The sequence below is a fragment of the Notothenia rossii genome, assembly GCF_949606895.1.
Source record: "Notothenia rossii genome assembly, contig: scaffold_102, whole genome shotgun sequence".
NCBI classification, from domain to species: Eukaryota; Metazoa; Chordata; class Actinopteri; order Perciformes; family Nototheniidae; genus Notothenia; species Notothenia rossii.
Window position 1 is genome coordinate 15,585 of NW_027639847.1, and position 16,596 is coordinate 32,180.

Here is a 16,596-nt window from a genome sequence, read left to right on the forward strand (position 1 = left end):
ACATACATAGGCCTACATCAGTGAATCAAGAGGCAGTGAACTTAATTTAGAGAAAAATAAAAAGAGACCATAGAACAGAAAGCAGTAAGATTACCAGAGTTATGAGATAGGGGAAGGGGGTCAAATGTCTTGAGAAGAATCCATGAAATACTCGACGTAAAAAGGCATTTAAAATAACCTACACCCATTTCATGAGTCAAGCAAACAAGTAGCTAAATGTAATGCTTAGAAAGGGACAGGCACTAAAGGACTCACATCCTCACAAAGACCAAAAGGGCCATTGATACATTGTTAAGGGCTAATAATAGGATGGAGCAAAATGTCAACCTATGCAGTCAATTGTAAAAGGTAAAACATAAACGTTTATAACAGAAAACCGTCACTATTAAAGTCTCACAGAGTCAACACATGGAGGTTTCTATGGTACAGTTAGCTTGTGCCGTTAACTCATCGGTGCCATCATTGAGGAACAGGGACTTCACGCCCAGTGTTGAAACTTTTCGCCGGCCAAATGGCAGGAAACGATGTCACCAGACTGCAGCTCCTCTGTCTGGGAAATGTGCCCTTTGAGTCCAGAATGTTTGGTTCCACTTTGTATCCCTTTGAAAAATCTAATTACAACATGAAAGACATTAACTGGAAACAACTTGGAAATGGAAATCTAGAAAATGTATTTGCTATGTACTTGAAGTAGTAAGAATTGTATGTAAAAAAAATGCATTGTGTTTTCTAACGGGACTTACTTATTAGCAGAGGTGGAACAAGTACTCTGATCTTTAGTCATTTATTTAAGCTAAAGTAGCAATATGAAATAATATTATGTAAAAGCACAACATTATTCTCATCAAAATAAACTTGTAAAGTAAAAGTACTTGTTATGTTTAATAGCCCCTTTCAGAATAATTTATATTAAATTATTCGATTAAGACTATTGATGCATTAAGGGGTTCATCACAGCTTGTACATTTGAAACTTAAATAACTTTGTACAATAAAACAGATTGAAATACATACAAATACACCATATATACAGTAATTTCACCCAGTCTTTGATATACAGGAATGAATACCTCTGACTCTGTCTCAACAAAAATTATAACATCGTTTTTCTCAAATGATTGTAATTTGTCGGTTTCAGATTGCAACATTATATTTCAGAATGTCTTATTATTAAGTCCAGTCACTCCTTGGGCTACCTCAATCCCACGAGGCTCATTTACATTGAATTTCAGGATGAGAAACCTCCCGCCTCTCTCAGGGACGCTCTCTCCTCCTCCTTAATAGGCTTAATGCATTACGCCAAACCATAACTGGAAAAATGCAGTTATTAACTGATCTGCTCAATTAAACTAGGAGAAAAACAGACATAAGGTGAGCACAGGTGTTTGGCATATTCATTACAGCTTCACACATGGAGAAGCAAGCCATCACATTTCCCACAGTGATCCTGTTCCCACTGCTGGGGAAGGTGACAGTGTATTGAGGTTTATTATAATTGTACATGCCAATTACTTGTATTGAGCTCTGTAAATAACTACATCATTAATGCCCACGCCTTGAGGTGAGAAGAGCCTAAGTGTTAGTACCACACATCCTATACATGCAGACATAGTTTCTACAGAGTCGAAAAGCTGTCTTTTTTCTATTTACTGGAGAGGTACTTTACATAGAAAGTGTTTTTCACAGACTAACACAGAAAATACATATTGGGAGGTGGGATCATGTCAAAGTCAAAGATTGCCCTTTAAACCCTTTCAACAAAACCTGAAATACAATCATTTTACACAAAAAAACTTCATTTGCATATATTAAACGGTATGCTGCATCAAGGTATAGTACACGTTTATTTAGTAGCACCTTCCTGGTTTATTTGACAGTAGAAAAGAGAGAGGAAATGCAGGGGAGAGAGGAGGATGACATTAAGTTAAGGGCCCTGGGCAGGACTTGAACCTATAGGTTGCTGCTCATTCACGATGTCATCTTGACGGCGCTTGGGGAGCAAAAACCCTGACACACATCATAGCTTTTGCTTACATTTGATGTGAAATTGATTCCTTAACCTTGTGAACATGCTCTTGGATTAAGTCTATGTAAGCTTGATAATAGTGGCTGAAAATGATCATCTTTTGTCAAGGAGGAAAACTTCAAACTACCTCATTTTCCATTTAATAAACTCTTTGCCCAAGTCTTGTAAAAAGAAATAAAAGCAAGTATGATGTGTGGGTAATACAGATGGCAATGACACCATTTCATAGTAACCTTGCTCAATGGCACCACTCAAAAGGACCTCTTTAAGTATCAGTCTCCACTCAAAATGAAGGTCTGTTCAGGGACTTGAACCAGCGACCCTATGGTTCACACGTCCCTACAGACTGAGCCAATGGTGTTGCAGCTTCAGCAACGCTCCTTTAGATGAGTAAACTGACCCCTGAATGCCCCTTTTAAAACATATCTTGCATGTAGTACATCTATTCTTAATGAATGAAAAAAGGCTTTTGATGCTTACCCACAGTTACAACTGAATCATCGCACCACTGGTGATACGCAGCTGGGAAGGCCACACTGCATACTGGATGAAATAAGTAGCGGTGATGTCTTTTGTGGCTCTTCAGCCGACCACTTCCGCCGATGAGTCTTCTCACGCAGACGGGCAACACTGAGACCAGATCTGTAAAAGAAGAACATTTCAGTGAATATGACAGTGTTTTCACAGTATTTACATTCATGTGTGACTCACGGCAGTACGAGCCATTCAAGGACGGTCAGCCAGGTTTAAACACGTTAGGATGGGCTCTAAGAGTCAAAGGCCTTCCAGAGGTTATTGGGGAGACACCTTTGTGAGCATTGTTGCTGTGATGTACTGTATATTCATTATTTAACATCAAAGAGATAAGGCTGGAAATGCGGCTGAGGAAAAGTGTGTCAGTATCAAGTAATGCACTCTAATTTGGATGCACATTGAGATTCACAGCATGAGTCCCTCCCCCAGCGGCATACCACTGCTGTGCTTTACAATCCCGCATTTACTCATGCGCGACATATGATATCAATATATATTGATCATCCTACTTCATTGACTCTAATCTGAACTGAACAGACACAGTCAGGTTTTTTCTATTTGTATGCCTAATGTGGAACATGGAAAAGGGTTAGTCACAACTCCATGCTTGCCAACAGTCCGGGGTGGTGGATGTTACGAAAATAAACTGGCTGGCATCATGTCTTATTCAAATACATCTGAGGAAATACTGCCTCGATGGAAGCTTATGCTCCACTCAGCTAGTGATGTCTGCACGCTGCATCAGCACCGGAAAGTAGTTGGCGGAAGTCTTTGTAATTGAGATTCATAAAAAGTGCAAATATGTAGCTTTTTGGGGAATAAACAGTCGCAGATTCATTTGACAGAGGCACACTGTTGTATAAATAGTCAAATTGCCTGTGACCTAGTATTGCAATAGGGAGTGTGTGTGCCTAATATGCTCACAATTTCAAAGCAATCTATTTTTCAGATTGCCCTCGCTCATTGTTCAATTCCTCAAACTGAAGGATCATGTATCTGCGGGGTTGACGTCAGTCGTGTGGAATAAGAAATAAAAGATGAATACCAGAAATGGTCTTCATGGATTAGTGCAGCTCCTGCAGTAGGCTATTCATTTTTTTATGACAGCGACAAGCAACTGCTGTAGTAGCAAAAAAAAACAACAACCTTACAGCAGCGATAGAAAGGCTTTCACTGCCAGGTACCGTCATGCATGCTAAGTTGCAATGACAGTGCTGTCGTTTTGATTTCTGCTCAACACTTCCGAAAGATTATGATGAAGCTAAACAGAAAGAAACACAGAACAACATCCTGCCAACATTTCAGAGCTCGATTTTGACAAAATGAAAATGTGAAAAACAAAGCAATGTGGCAAGCCCTTCGAGGCTGAAATGAGCTGGAACTCATATTGCTGTTATGTACACAATATGGAGAGCTAGGACGCTTGTTTTGTGAAATGAAGGGTGCATTAATTAAAAGTATTGATTTGTTCTTTGGAACCGATTTGTTTAGACATTTGAGTAGGTTGGAAATGGAAAATGTATTTATTTTTTCAGGACAATTTAGGTCAACTTAATCCATCTAATTGAACCAATACCAAACACTTCACACATGATTTCACACTGTGTTTAATGCTAATTCTAAAAAGCTAGGATGTAATATGTTAAAGTGAGATGGTGAACCAGGTAAACAGCATCTGCTAAAAATCTGAATTTTAACAATATTATCGTTAGCATGCACAACATTCACATTCACATTCAAATAAAGCATTTCTCGTTGTTTCTAGACATTTCTAATTCGTTTTAGACATATTTTAGACGTGTTGTCTTAAGAATTTAGAATTTTCCACCCTACAAAACCTGTTTGTATTCTCAGCATCTGAACTGTGTGATGTGGCAAGAATGAAGAAAGTAAATCCCAAAGCACAGATACAGCAGCCAATGGCAGCCAATGACGCTTGCCTTTCACATCAGCACGGGTTAACCAGCTGTGAAGGGAACACCTGCCGCTGATTAATAAAGAATCACAGCAACAATGCCATGCGTGAAAATTGTTGTACTGATTGTTGAACTAACACCATTACCCCCAAAAGGTGAAGTGGGAGGGGCGAAACAAACCGTTCCTCTACTGGGTTGGAGGGTGTCAGAGAAAAAGGTACTGTATGAGCAAAGGAAGATGAGAGGTACAAATAGTTCATCTCAGAGTAACGATACAGTAAATAGTTTGTTTGTTAATCAACAAAGAGCAGATTGTCCCCTTTTACGATGATTTACTTTCAAATTATGATTAATGGTTATAAAGGAGCATGGTATCAGTTGCCAAATTGTAACCCTTTACAGCTTAGGCCTATGGTTTGTTTCTTCAAATGACTACATACGTTTAACTCATAGCCTTCCTGTAACTGAATTGATTTAAGGAAATACTTTTAACCTTTTTTATTTGAAGGAATTGGAAGACTTTTTCCATGCAAAACACGATTCTCACAAATCCTAAACAGGATTTTCAGGGATTTCAACATCTATATAATCCTGCTACTATTTATATAGTTAGACTGTCATCCTGTTTTCACCAAAATGACCATAGTAATTACAACTGAGCAAAAATCTATTCAACGATAGAGACCACAAAATGTGAATTAAAAGGGACAGTTAGGATTTCCAATGCAAATGAAAAAAGTTCACACTTAATTTTGCCAAATTGTCTGCAAAAGTCAACTCTAATAGGGGAAACAAGTGTAATAAAATATACATACTGCTTTTCAACGTGTATTACGAGGCTGCTTTACAGAAAATGTTATCATTTTTGTTTTTATGCTAAGGGTGCTTCAACCCATGGGGGGCGGCGAAAATTAGGGGAAAGAAAAAAAGAAAAAAAAACGCACCCCCTCCCCCCCCAAAATCAGGTAAGTTGAACTGCCCCAGCCCCGCAGCCCCCGGGTCAGAAAGGCAAGGAGAGTTAGGCTAAGGTAAGGTGTTGAGGTGTGAGATTGAGGCTTTTAGTAGACAGTTGGAATGAACGTATAGACATAGTGGTGAAAACCAGTGGTTTCTGTCAAATCTATTATTTTAGTTAAATCGTTTTTGCGCCAGCTAAAATCTTGCCTATACTGTAGCAGCAAATTGGTCAGGGCCGGCCCTGGGCTTCTTGGTGAGTCTGCTCTTCTGAGTTCCCTTGGCCCTGACAATTTCCTATTTCTTGAAAAGCCAATAATAATGTAATATTTCTATTGCTCTCTTTCTGGCGCTCTTCAACCGGCAGGTCCTCTGGAGACTATGTGTCCTGGTATGTACAATTGTTTGCGTTTGTTTATGCATCCATTTGTCTCCGAACAGCTTGGTAAAGCCTTTTTTTCAGGGATAGCCCATCAGGGGAACCTTGGAAGACAAGTTGCAGCAATAGATCATTATTAATTTTACTGTCACAGGCCCCCAAAAAGCCTCGCCTGGAGGTGTCATTAAAAGTGTATTCTGAAGCATTGATTCAAAAAGGCTTAATTGCTTTGAAATACAGTACGCCAGGAGCAGGTGATCTGTCTAGGATTTCTCTGGCAATATGCTTCCCTGGCTGTCCTGTTTTTTTATTTAAAGGCATATACTCATAATAACATCATCATAAAGTTTGATAAATGTGGCTTGGCTTGTATACCCTGGTCAATTTGGATGAAACCTGAAAATGTGGAATAGGTTCGGAAAATAGAAATAATGCAGGCACTACAAGAGGCAGACCTTTATTATGCATCTGAGTGTTTTCAAATCCGGAAAGAGAACATCTCTCCCACACACTCCCCCCGCATAAAACGCCTCCATTAGACTCCTTTGTTTACTCCTGTGAAATAGTGACCTCACCATGTAACACTCTCGCTTCTATCGGCTAGCGCTACAACACATTGTACATGATAGGCTAAGGGGCGGGACATCTATAAGTAGTTGACCAATCACCACAGAGCTGGGATCTGTTTTCAGACAGATGGTGAAAAGATATGCTGCAGCACAGGCAGTATGAGAAAAATAAAGAGCTTTTTGAACATTAAAGTATGGAGACATGTTACAATAGAGGCACAGATTACAAATATGAACCCGGAAATTAGCGTAATAGGGCCCCTTTAACTGAATACAATTGAATTAATGCATGAATGCAAAGTGTAATGTGACGTCTTATTTTCATTCTCAAATTGGGATCTCTCTGCAACTTTTAAAGTCAAAATTGTATTAGTTCTATTACAAACAGTATATTCAATAACTATCTAATTAATAGGCTAATTCTCATTCCACTCAGACAGGAAACAGTAACATCTTGAATGAAAAAAACAATTAGAGGCTGAGTCATTATCAAGAACGATCTTGTGTTTTAAAGACTGGGGTGCACTGAGGCAGTTTAAATCTTTCCGTCTGTCTGACAAAATAATTAAACTTATTTGTGGGCAGAGAGGGAACTGATGACACCCTGTAAAATGTTAATATGAAATCTGGAGCAGAGCTGGCAATCATTTTCCCTTTCAAAGTGTTCTTAGAATTATAACATCAAGGATCACCTTTGACGTATATGACGAAGAAAGCATTCCCACTTTTACGTCTGCCATGTTTGTGCTTGCTACTATTCATACTCCACTTTTGGGGTCAATGAAAGGTCGCCTTCACACTAGTTTGTGTTACTTGTCCCATCAATCCAATTCACACCTGCCATGAGCGAATGTGATCCTCTCATCATGAAACCACTACTTGCTTTGAGTCTAATAATAGCAATGCAGGCAGCTACTGTATGCATACTGCAGTTGACTGTGAGAGGAAAAACGACTATGTTGTTTACGGTCATATCATATTTTGTACGTTAAGTAGAATTCTAACATAGTTAAATTGATAATGGTGATAATCGATGCAGTAATTAGTATTCAAAAAGTGTCTGAAGTGTAATTAGATCTAAACCATGTCAAGCTTTTATCTGCCAGGTTTTCACTTTTTGCAGACCAGTTATCCTAATCAGTGTAAATGCTGTTTGATAAAAAAAATATGCCAGAGAGTGTGGCAGTAAGTGATGTTTCACATGCTTGATTTAGATGATGAGGATGGCTGTTTCACTTTCAGGAAAACTTGAATTACCCATTAGCTGTGAGCATTGGCCCTGATTGATGGCACCAGTCCATGTTGGGATCTGGCTGGCTCAGCAATGATGAATGATTTAAGAGCACCAACCTTCAGGCCGGTTCTTCTCTGCTCATAACGGCGGGGGGATGGCCTAGCGCAGCGTGCCCTTAACGTATCCTGACTAATTTAATTTATAGTCCGGCTTACACAGGGCACATTTCCAATGCTGGACCTTGGAGGACGAGGGAGCCTCTCACAGCTGGCTGAGCCGACTGAAGGAGACTCAAGGAGCTCCGCCAGGATTGCAGAGGCTGCCGCTGAGATTTGGACGTGCCTTGTCGGGTCAGCGCTGCCCCGGCTCGGATCAGAACGGAGTGAAGGGAGATGTCATCCTGGGGAGACCACGAGGGAAGGCTTAAGAACATTACTGTCTCATTGTTTCCCCTCATTGTGACTGAGACTGAAACTGTACGTGATGTTTAGTGCGTCAAAGATATCTTGATGTATTAAAGGCTGCGTGCTATTAAAAAATTAAACAAAGATAGTCAAGGGGGTTTGGGAGGGTGATTCGAGACGTTAATGTTTTTGAAAATAAATCAAAAACAACAGTGGGCCTAAAAAGACTACGGAGGTCTTGCACCTGGGAAAAGTAACATTTATAATTGGGCAATTGGTTAAACTATTTTGAAACTTGAAATCAACAGGAATATACACATTTTAAACTCATAACATATTGCAATATTTTCCCTCTCTTGCCTTGTTCTTTCCTCATTAAAAACACTAGGGATCGGTTATATATAACACAACAAAAGATTTAGTGCTAATTAAACATGCTGACTCCCTTTTCAGTGCCATGGATAGCGCCATCCAGGGAGGAACACATACTTATTTAAAACTTGAATATTTAAAATATACAAAAACGCATTAGCATAATGTGCTCTCAACATAAACTTAAATATACAATATTATGCCTACTCGTCTGAGAGCGCAGAAAGAAGAAAAGGGACTAATAGTTCGTACAAGATGTTGCATTACTGCTCTTAGACAGGCTATTGTTATGTTCTTAAAACCTTAAATAAGTACGTCCCCATATTTGCATGTTTAGGGGCAGAGAAAATGTGGTCAACTCACCTAGCGTACTATACATCATAAGTGTCAAAAATGTTTGTGTAATCACTCTCACTGCCACAGGGTCTCCACTCTGCAGGTTTAATTAGCTTTAGAGGTGCTGGTAGGCATATTTTTATGCTGGGGTATGCTAACTGGCTACTGGCGTTTTTATATTTACCGTAGAGAAATGCAAATAAGCTTATGTGACAGAATTTCAAATGTATTGCTTTAAATACTGTTATTATAAATAACAAATTAGAAAAAAGGCTGCTTATAAACACATGTATTTACATTTGACTCACCAAAGCCCTTTTTATGATTCATTTGCCCTTCAGCAACAAGAAAATGAAAAGCATTTTCATTGTATAGATGTTTTCTAACTGTTGCCATTAGGGGTTTGGCTGTACTGTTAATTAGAAAAAACCATTGGATCCTTTATGCGACCAAACCATATAAATCATTAAGCGGAGGCTTTGGATGGAAATGAATCAATCTATTACAATCTTTGAAGACAATTGATGAATGTAAACTTAAACTGTTTCCAACAATAAAGGGAAAGCACAGCGTTTCTCTCATTTAAATCTTGTTTTGTGTACAGGGCATTGATTTCAACCACATCCGACATCCCTCACACTGTGAACAGGCTTATTATGCCCAGCAGAAGGTCAAAGGTTGGCAGAGGAAGCTCCCAGATTCATTAGCTAATTAAAGGCTGCTTCCTGAGTGGGAGTTTGATTCTCTAATGCACCTTTTCGCTTTCAGACTTCAACACGCCAGCTCTGCTGAGCTCCGAGGGCCTTAATGAGGGTTAGACCATGGATTTCATAGATGAAAAATTCTCCAGCTTAAAGTCCCCCAATTACATGCCCTTCTGGAGGGAAAATATATATGATTATGAAACTGATCATCGTTAATTAAACCTGCGGGATTTGATTCAACACAATGACAGTGTAGACTGGTTTTTTTTGTGATGGGAAATAATTGGTGTAAATAGAGATCAAAACTAGACGTGAAGAATTTCCTTAAGGAGAGTCATTAGCAAGGAAACAAACTGCTTGTTTGACAAAGGATCACTATTGTAACGCTTTTAACGATTGTTTCACAATAAAACAAACTGAATTTCATTAACCAGAAAAAATATTTGTATTACGTGTATCCTCAACGAAGAACAGGAAATTGAAATTTGAAAGTGAAGAATGATGGTATAAATGACACCAAAAGCCACAAGACATACAAGGGAAAAAAGCTTTGGGACCATATTTAGATTCAGAGAAGACCTCCTTCCCAGCATACAGAACATAAATAGAAATATCTAGAATACAAGCTAAGCCATCTAGGAATGTTGACATAATTTGAGGCTGGATTGGTGATTGAGATAACGTCCATACATCTGACAAAGGCATGGACAACAACAACGGTTTGTTAGCGTTAGCTCCCTAGGTTAGCTAAGTTGTTAGCTGTTTGACTGGAAACACAGCTGAACATAATATCTCTTTAAATTAGGGCTGTCAAAGTTAACGCGTTAACGCATCTTATTAACAATGCAGAGATTATTTTTATATAATTTATTATCGATGTTTTGGGCAATAGGCTACTAAGCAGACCTTTTTGCTCAGAAAAACTAAAGTGAAAAGGAAGAATACAATGCTAAAAGCAGTTAGAGATCAAGATTTTTTGCTAAAAGCAGTTAGAGATCAAGATTTTAATTATTTTATTTCTTCATACCTGCATTTGTTTTGCCAACCGCACAAAAAAAAACTACAAGTAAATATGTTTCTTTTAAATGTGTGATTAATCAGATTAATCACATAATTTTATTGTGAATAATCCGATTAAATATTTTTGATCTATTGACAGCACTTCTTTAAATACATTACCAGTCATTGTCTCATTGTCTCAGTATGAGAAATTAGACATCTGGCTGGCTACATGGTGTTAAGTGTGTGCCGTTGTGTGCAGCAGTTGCATGGGTGGATTTGAATCAGGAAGTGCTGCCATGTGTGCTCAGCAGAACCGTACCCAGGCTAAGTAGAGGTTTTAAGGATACCTCTGATGCTGAGGCAGATGAACTTGGCACATAATAATTATTGATTCAACGCAGCTGCAAGTTGCTCATGTCCATCTCTGGTGTTTTCTTAATAACATAATTATTGAGGGTTGGTATATGTTATTTCCCTCTGACATGCTGTCATTAGCTTTGAACCTGCCAGTAAAACACGGCCCCCAGGAGACAGCTAATTTGTGGGGGAGACTCATTTAATAGCTTATGTAATTAGTGGATGTAACATTATTATTATTATTATTTCCTGTGCTTACTGCATGTGTGAGCCATGCCATTTGCATCCGCCTTATGTAGTGTATTTCATGCATGAACACATTGATAACTAAAAAGCCTTCAACACCTTACATGTGTTGACTCATTAAATTCCACAAGCTGTAAACTAAATAGGAACGCGAAAGCAACTAATGCATGTTTCCTGCTGATGAGAAAAATACATCATCAAACTAAAACAATATTATGCTATTGTAGGCTACTGTTTATTAACATAATTATTAGAAAGTTCACATATTCCCTGTATATATATTTTCAAATTATATATCACAAACTGTTTAGCACCTATGCACCATTTTCACACAAATGGCATTTCTTAAATACCACCATAAAAGCACTGACATTTAAAGATCTCTGGTAAAATGTCAAACAAGGGATGATGTTGAATGCAGGCCTAATGAAGGAGCAAGTAAGCGGCTTCCAGCTCAATGTTAAAACAAGGCACCTTTTGACATTTCAACCTGAGCCTTGATAATCCACTCTTTGCTGGCCTTTCAAATCGTTGCTTATCACTTACTATTATTATTTGTCCTTTGCCTGTATGCGGGAATGCAAAGTCGCAGTCAGAGTTCCCGGGGGCAAAGAAAGACGACACCGACAGAACAGTGTTGACACAGCGAGTGTGTGTCTGCTGATGCTACATTACAGAGGTGTCAGTGACTCAACGGAGAAAGGACTTTGCGAGGATAAAGAGCACGGTGGTGACTGACGCCAACGCTGTCACCAAATCCACTGGCGATTTCCAGCTTCAGGGATTCTGTTTACGCATCAGGGAAAACAAAGTGAGTAATAGTACTAATTGTAATCATACCGATGACTTCAAATAGACCAAAACCAAAAGACAAGTGTAGGACAAACCTAACACATATTTTACTATCATACAAAACCTTCTAATCTAACAAGATCATCAGAATACCTTCAAGAGGGGAAATTTACTAAATTAAAGAATGAGGTTCTGCTTGATCTAAATGCTAACATGCTCACGGTTACAATGCTGACATGCTTATAGTGCTAACGTTGGTAAATGTGCTAATTTGCCTGCACAATTAAAGCTGTTTAGATCAATACCATTCATGTGAATGTCCTTTTGACGATAACATTTTTGAAATGATCCCTTTTTAGCAAACAGGACTTAGCTTTTTCCGTGTGTGTGACCCAGCTTTGTCTCAGCCAGTGTCCTATATTGTTATTGTTAACAATGTGAACAGTCGTTATAATGTTCCCTTTAGTTTATTTTTGACACACGAAAGAGGTGAGTCATTTCTGCAGTGCCCAGTCCTGTCCTCACAACGAACGACACATACACACACACACACGCACACGCGCACACGCACACACACACACACACACACACACACACACACACACACACACACACACACACACACACACACACACACACACACACACACACACACACACACACACACACACACACACACACACACACACACACACACACACACACACACACACACACACAAGGAAAGCCAGCATGCATTTCCTCCCTCCTAATGATGATCAATGGCCTGTAGAGGCTGAGGGAAACCCTACTGTATCCGTCACTTCATGATCCAGAGAACCCTTAGATGTATGAGAGGCTGAAAAATTGCTGAGGTGGGTGGACCTTGTATCTATAATGAACTCCTTTGGGGCTAAAACATTATATGTGGAAATGGCTCCAATTAGGCTAGCTGTAAATTCTAGCGAGGGTTGGACAATAACAAAGATAGAAGGGAGGTTATGAATAGGACTGAGCTACAATCATTTATAATCAGAGGTGCATTCAAACACTCTATTTATCATGTGTCTTTTTGCAGTGCTTACTGCTGATTGCATAAATCAAAGGCTATTTTTGCCTTCAACTCCAAGAAACCAGATCATTATTATACAGTGACTTCTCATATAAAGCTTTTCATGCAAAGCACAATATTACTGGTTCAGTTTTTACGATCAATGCCTGCGTATTCGAATAACATCTCAATCTGGAAAATTAATTTTCATAATTAGCACAGCCTAAATTATAGGTTAATTCTTTCAAAAAGCATTTATCACCGCTACAGTACTGAAATGTTGATCTTAATTACATTTCTCGGATGGTAACTAAAATAACTGACATGTTTTTACCGCCCCTTGGAGGTGAAACGTCATCATGGGTTTGATGAATGTATCACCGAAGTTTGACTGACCCCTCTGGCATTTTCACCTTTAACAGAGCACAGGGATTTCTAGGATGGATGGATGGAGTAGACATTAGCGAAGAGGAAAGGTCATTGGCTTAACACAACCATTCATCTAGCTGCGATCATGCTACAGTGTCAAATATTTACTTGAATTATGTTCCTCATCATAGGCCCGGCAGGTTTGGCAGCGATTGGTTATATTTTCAATGTGTTTCTGAATAGTTTGATTGATGGTTTAAGCTTCAAGCTGAACAACAAGCCTCTGCTTTCCGGGGCTATCAGTCATTTTAACAGAATGTACTAGAATTAATTTGGTGGCAAAAAAGAAATATGATCCCAAATGTGATAAATCATTCAAGGAAAAGAGACACAGTTCTGGCGACAGCTATTCAACAAGAACATCGCCATGTCTTCCAATGAAAATGTTTGATTGTGATTCAGTAGGATGTGTTTTCCTTGCCTGGCTCATGCTCAATTTGTGGTGAGCATTTAGAGATGCCAGTGTCCAGAGAAATGACCTTTCTCTCTCTAACGCTGTTGCATTATGGAACTATCTCTTGTTGAGTATTGCAGAGGGTTTTCACCGACTTGTTATTGATTAGCTTCTTTATCCAATTCAGACTGACACATTGGTTGTAATCCAGCATGAGTCGGGGCAGAACTGAGAGCTCATGGCAGTCTTAAAAATATATCCCCTTATTGCAGATGGTAATTCAACATGAGGAAGCGGCTTCGAACAGCTTCTCCCTGCATTTTACTCGTGTGTGTCTCTGTCTATAATCCAAAGCCATCTACAATCCACAACGTGTGTGCAAGTTTGTTTTGTCACGGTGTGCAAATATTCACATGCCGCTGTTCATTATCACCCTCGGTGCTTTGATCCTGTTCTATGATGCAATCAGAGAACAAGTATCATCTATTGATCTGATTCTTTGTTTCTTTGCTTGTGCATCCACAAACAATCCGCAGAGGTTTCCATGTGAATTTGACAAAAACTGGATAAAGATGTCAAGATTGTATACAAACCCTGAGCTTATACAATTTAGGGTCTGGCAAAGCAGCCATCTTAGCAAGACACAACCTTCAAGCCCATTATGTCCTGTCATTGTCCTAAACTAAAGGACATCTGGGCTTTTGTTGAATAAATTAAATTCAAAAGGAACAATTGCGGTGATCGTATGACTTGAATTTATTCTTCAATTCATGAAACAATATATTTTTAAAGAAATAAATCTAACTGATATTCAGAATAGTCAAACAATAATGTCATCCCTTGCACACAACCTGTTTAGTTCTTAAGTAGGATTACTTTTTGAATAAGTGCTGGGTAAATCTAGACTTTTAATTAAAAAAAACATGGCTGATCAAGCAATCTTCTTTATGCCTCCTGCTAAAAATGTTTGATTGTCCTTCAGGTGAATGTTTCTCATTGAATCTCATTGCTTGCTCCACATTATGTTAGCAAACCATAAAAGATGAGCTAAGTTTTTCTCTTTTGCCATTTGGTGCTCTGTTCAGCAGGTGTCACTGATTGTTACCATGGAAACACTGGTCTTAAATCAGAGTTAACCTGGAAAGTGGCTTGGCCCTTTGTAAATGCAATGCCTAATTTAAATAGTTACTTAAATGAGCCGCTTCGAGGCAAAAGTGAAAACCTGCTCCTCTCATTTTGTGTTTGGTCCAGTTTCCACCCACCAGATTTAAACAATTGCAACAATTTAAAAAACAAAGATCTGCTAATATGGAATTAAGAATACCTTGTTCCTTCTCCTAAAGACTAAACACCATACAAAGTGGCCATATTCTGGGTTAGAGCAATAAGATGGCCTCGGAGCGGTTCAGCAGGGCTGTGTATCTGCAGGGCGAGACGATGTTGCTGTATCTCTTTTTAGCATCCCGATGGAGACAGAGGAGGTCTAGGGGTTGTGCTGTTGACTGCTGCTGGTTAGTTTGGCCTTGGGCTATCTAATGACACACGCACACACACTCACACTGATGTGGTCTGATGGGCTTCAGGGTGATTTAACTTCTTTAAAAGCCTCCCAGTTTGTGCAAGTTGAAGCCGATTTTTTCCCCCTTGCTACTGTTTTGTGTGTGCACTCATGGCTGCATGGTGCCTGTATGTGTGTGGGTTTCATCAGACAACTCCACGCCAACTTTCACAATTCCCCAGGAGCTCGCTCAGTTTTAGAGTCCTAGTTATCTAATCTTGCAGGAGCTCACTGTGTGCAGGTACCATAAAGAGCTGCAGCCAGCTGGCTCCTAGATAAATGCCCCATGTCTTGGAGACTGAAAGACTTATTTAGGTCATGTTGGTTTGGCTGGAATGGAGTTGTTCAAATGCTGAACTTTTAGTGATCTACTGTGCTCAATTTATCCTTTGTTTGCTAAAAGAGGCTTGTTGTCTCACCATGATTTGGCATTCAGCATGCCTCTCGTTTGTTACAGTTAACGTGCCATACGACTCCTCTGCGAATGGTTTACTCTCCAAAACCAGGTTGCTATGCACTGAATAATTCACCGTTGAATTGGGAAACGTTAAGAGACATTTTTCATGATAACAATGAAATTGCAAACAGTTGCATCATGGCACAACATTTCATTACTCGTGCAGACCTTACATTATGACATTATGTCTGAGAAATATGTGTCCTTGCACACATTGATCTAGATTTTACACCCCAGTTCAGAGCTGTTGTAAGCAGTTCTTGTCTGAAGCATCTACAATAACAACGTTTTCGTACATATTTTCTGTATTTCCTCAATGGAAATCAATGATTAATTCACAAGTTATTAATTAGTGGTAGGTTAATTACAGGCTCAATGGTGCTTCTGTGTTTTAAAAAGCATTTAGCAACACGGTCTATGGGTGGAATACAACATATAACCTACAAAGCACAAAAACTGATTCACAAAGCTTTTTCATGGCAGCCACTTTTTCAGCACAAGTTTTTAGGTCAGCCATTTCTTTGCTCGCTTTGCTTGTGAGAATGAATTTGATAGAAAAATGCCATGGGGACAAAAGTAATGTGGTGTAGGCGGGAAAACAAAGTAAACATTGATGCATTTACAGTAAGCACTTCCTAAAACCACCAAATGTGTGCGATATTATCTTTGAACTGCTCATTTCGTGTAAGTAATCACACACAATGATTGTGCGACATGCTTGGAAATTCTTCATTAATCTTAGAATAATTCAACAGTTAATGCCCTGGAATTGAAATGAGAAAATGTCGCCTGTAGGACTTCTGCACAGCAGGTTTGTGTCATTACTGTACAAAGAAATTGTGCAACAGAGGATAAAGGAAATGTTCTGAAGAGCTCCAGATGTAATGATGTGACAATAAAGAGC

The 16,596-nt window shown here is 39.1% G+C and overlaps 1 protein-coding gene across 5 annotated transcripts in view; it reads right to left on the reverse strand.

Annotated features, from left to right (window-relative positions):
* LOC307027345 (galactosylgalactosylxylosylprotein 3-beta-glucuronosyltransferase 1) overlaps positions 1–16,596 on the reverse strand; it is a 79,478-nt gene that overhangs the window by 13,906 nt on the left and 48,976 nt on the right. For 4 of the 5 annotated variants that reach the window (XM_079695577.1, XM_079695575.1, XM_079695578.1 and 1 more), the window contains one exon: positions 2,506–2,667. The gene's annotated coding sequence lies outside the window, so the exon portion shown is untranslated. Of the gene's footprint in view, positions 1–2,505; positions 2,668–4,621; positions 4,696–16,596 lie in introns of all 5 variants that reach the window. The other variant, XM_079695576.1, reaches the window with a different exon arrangement.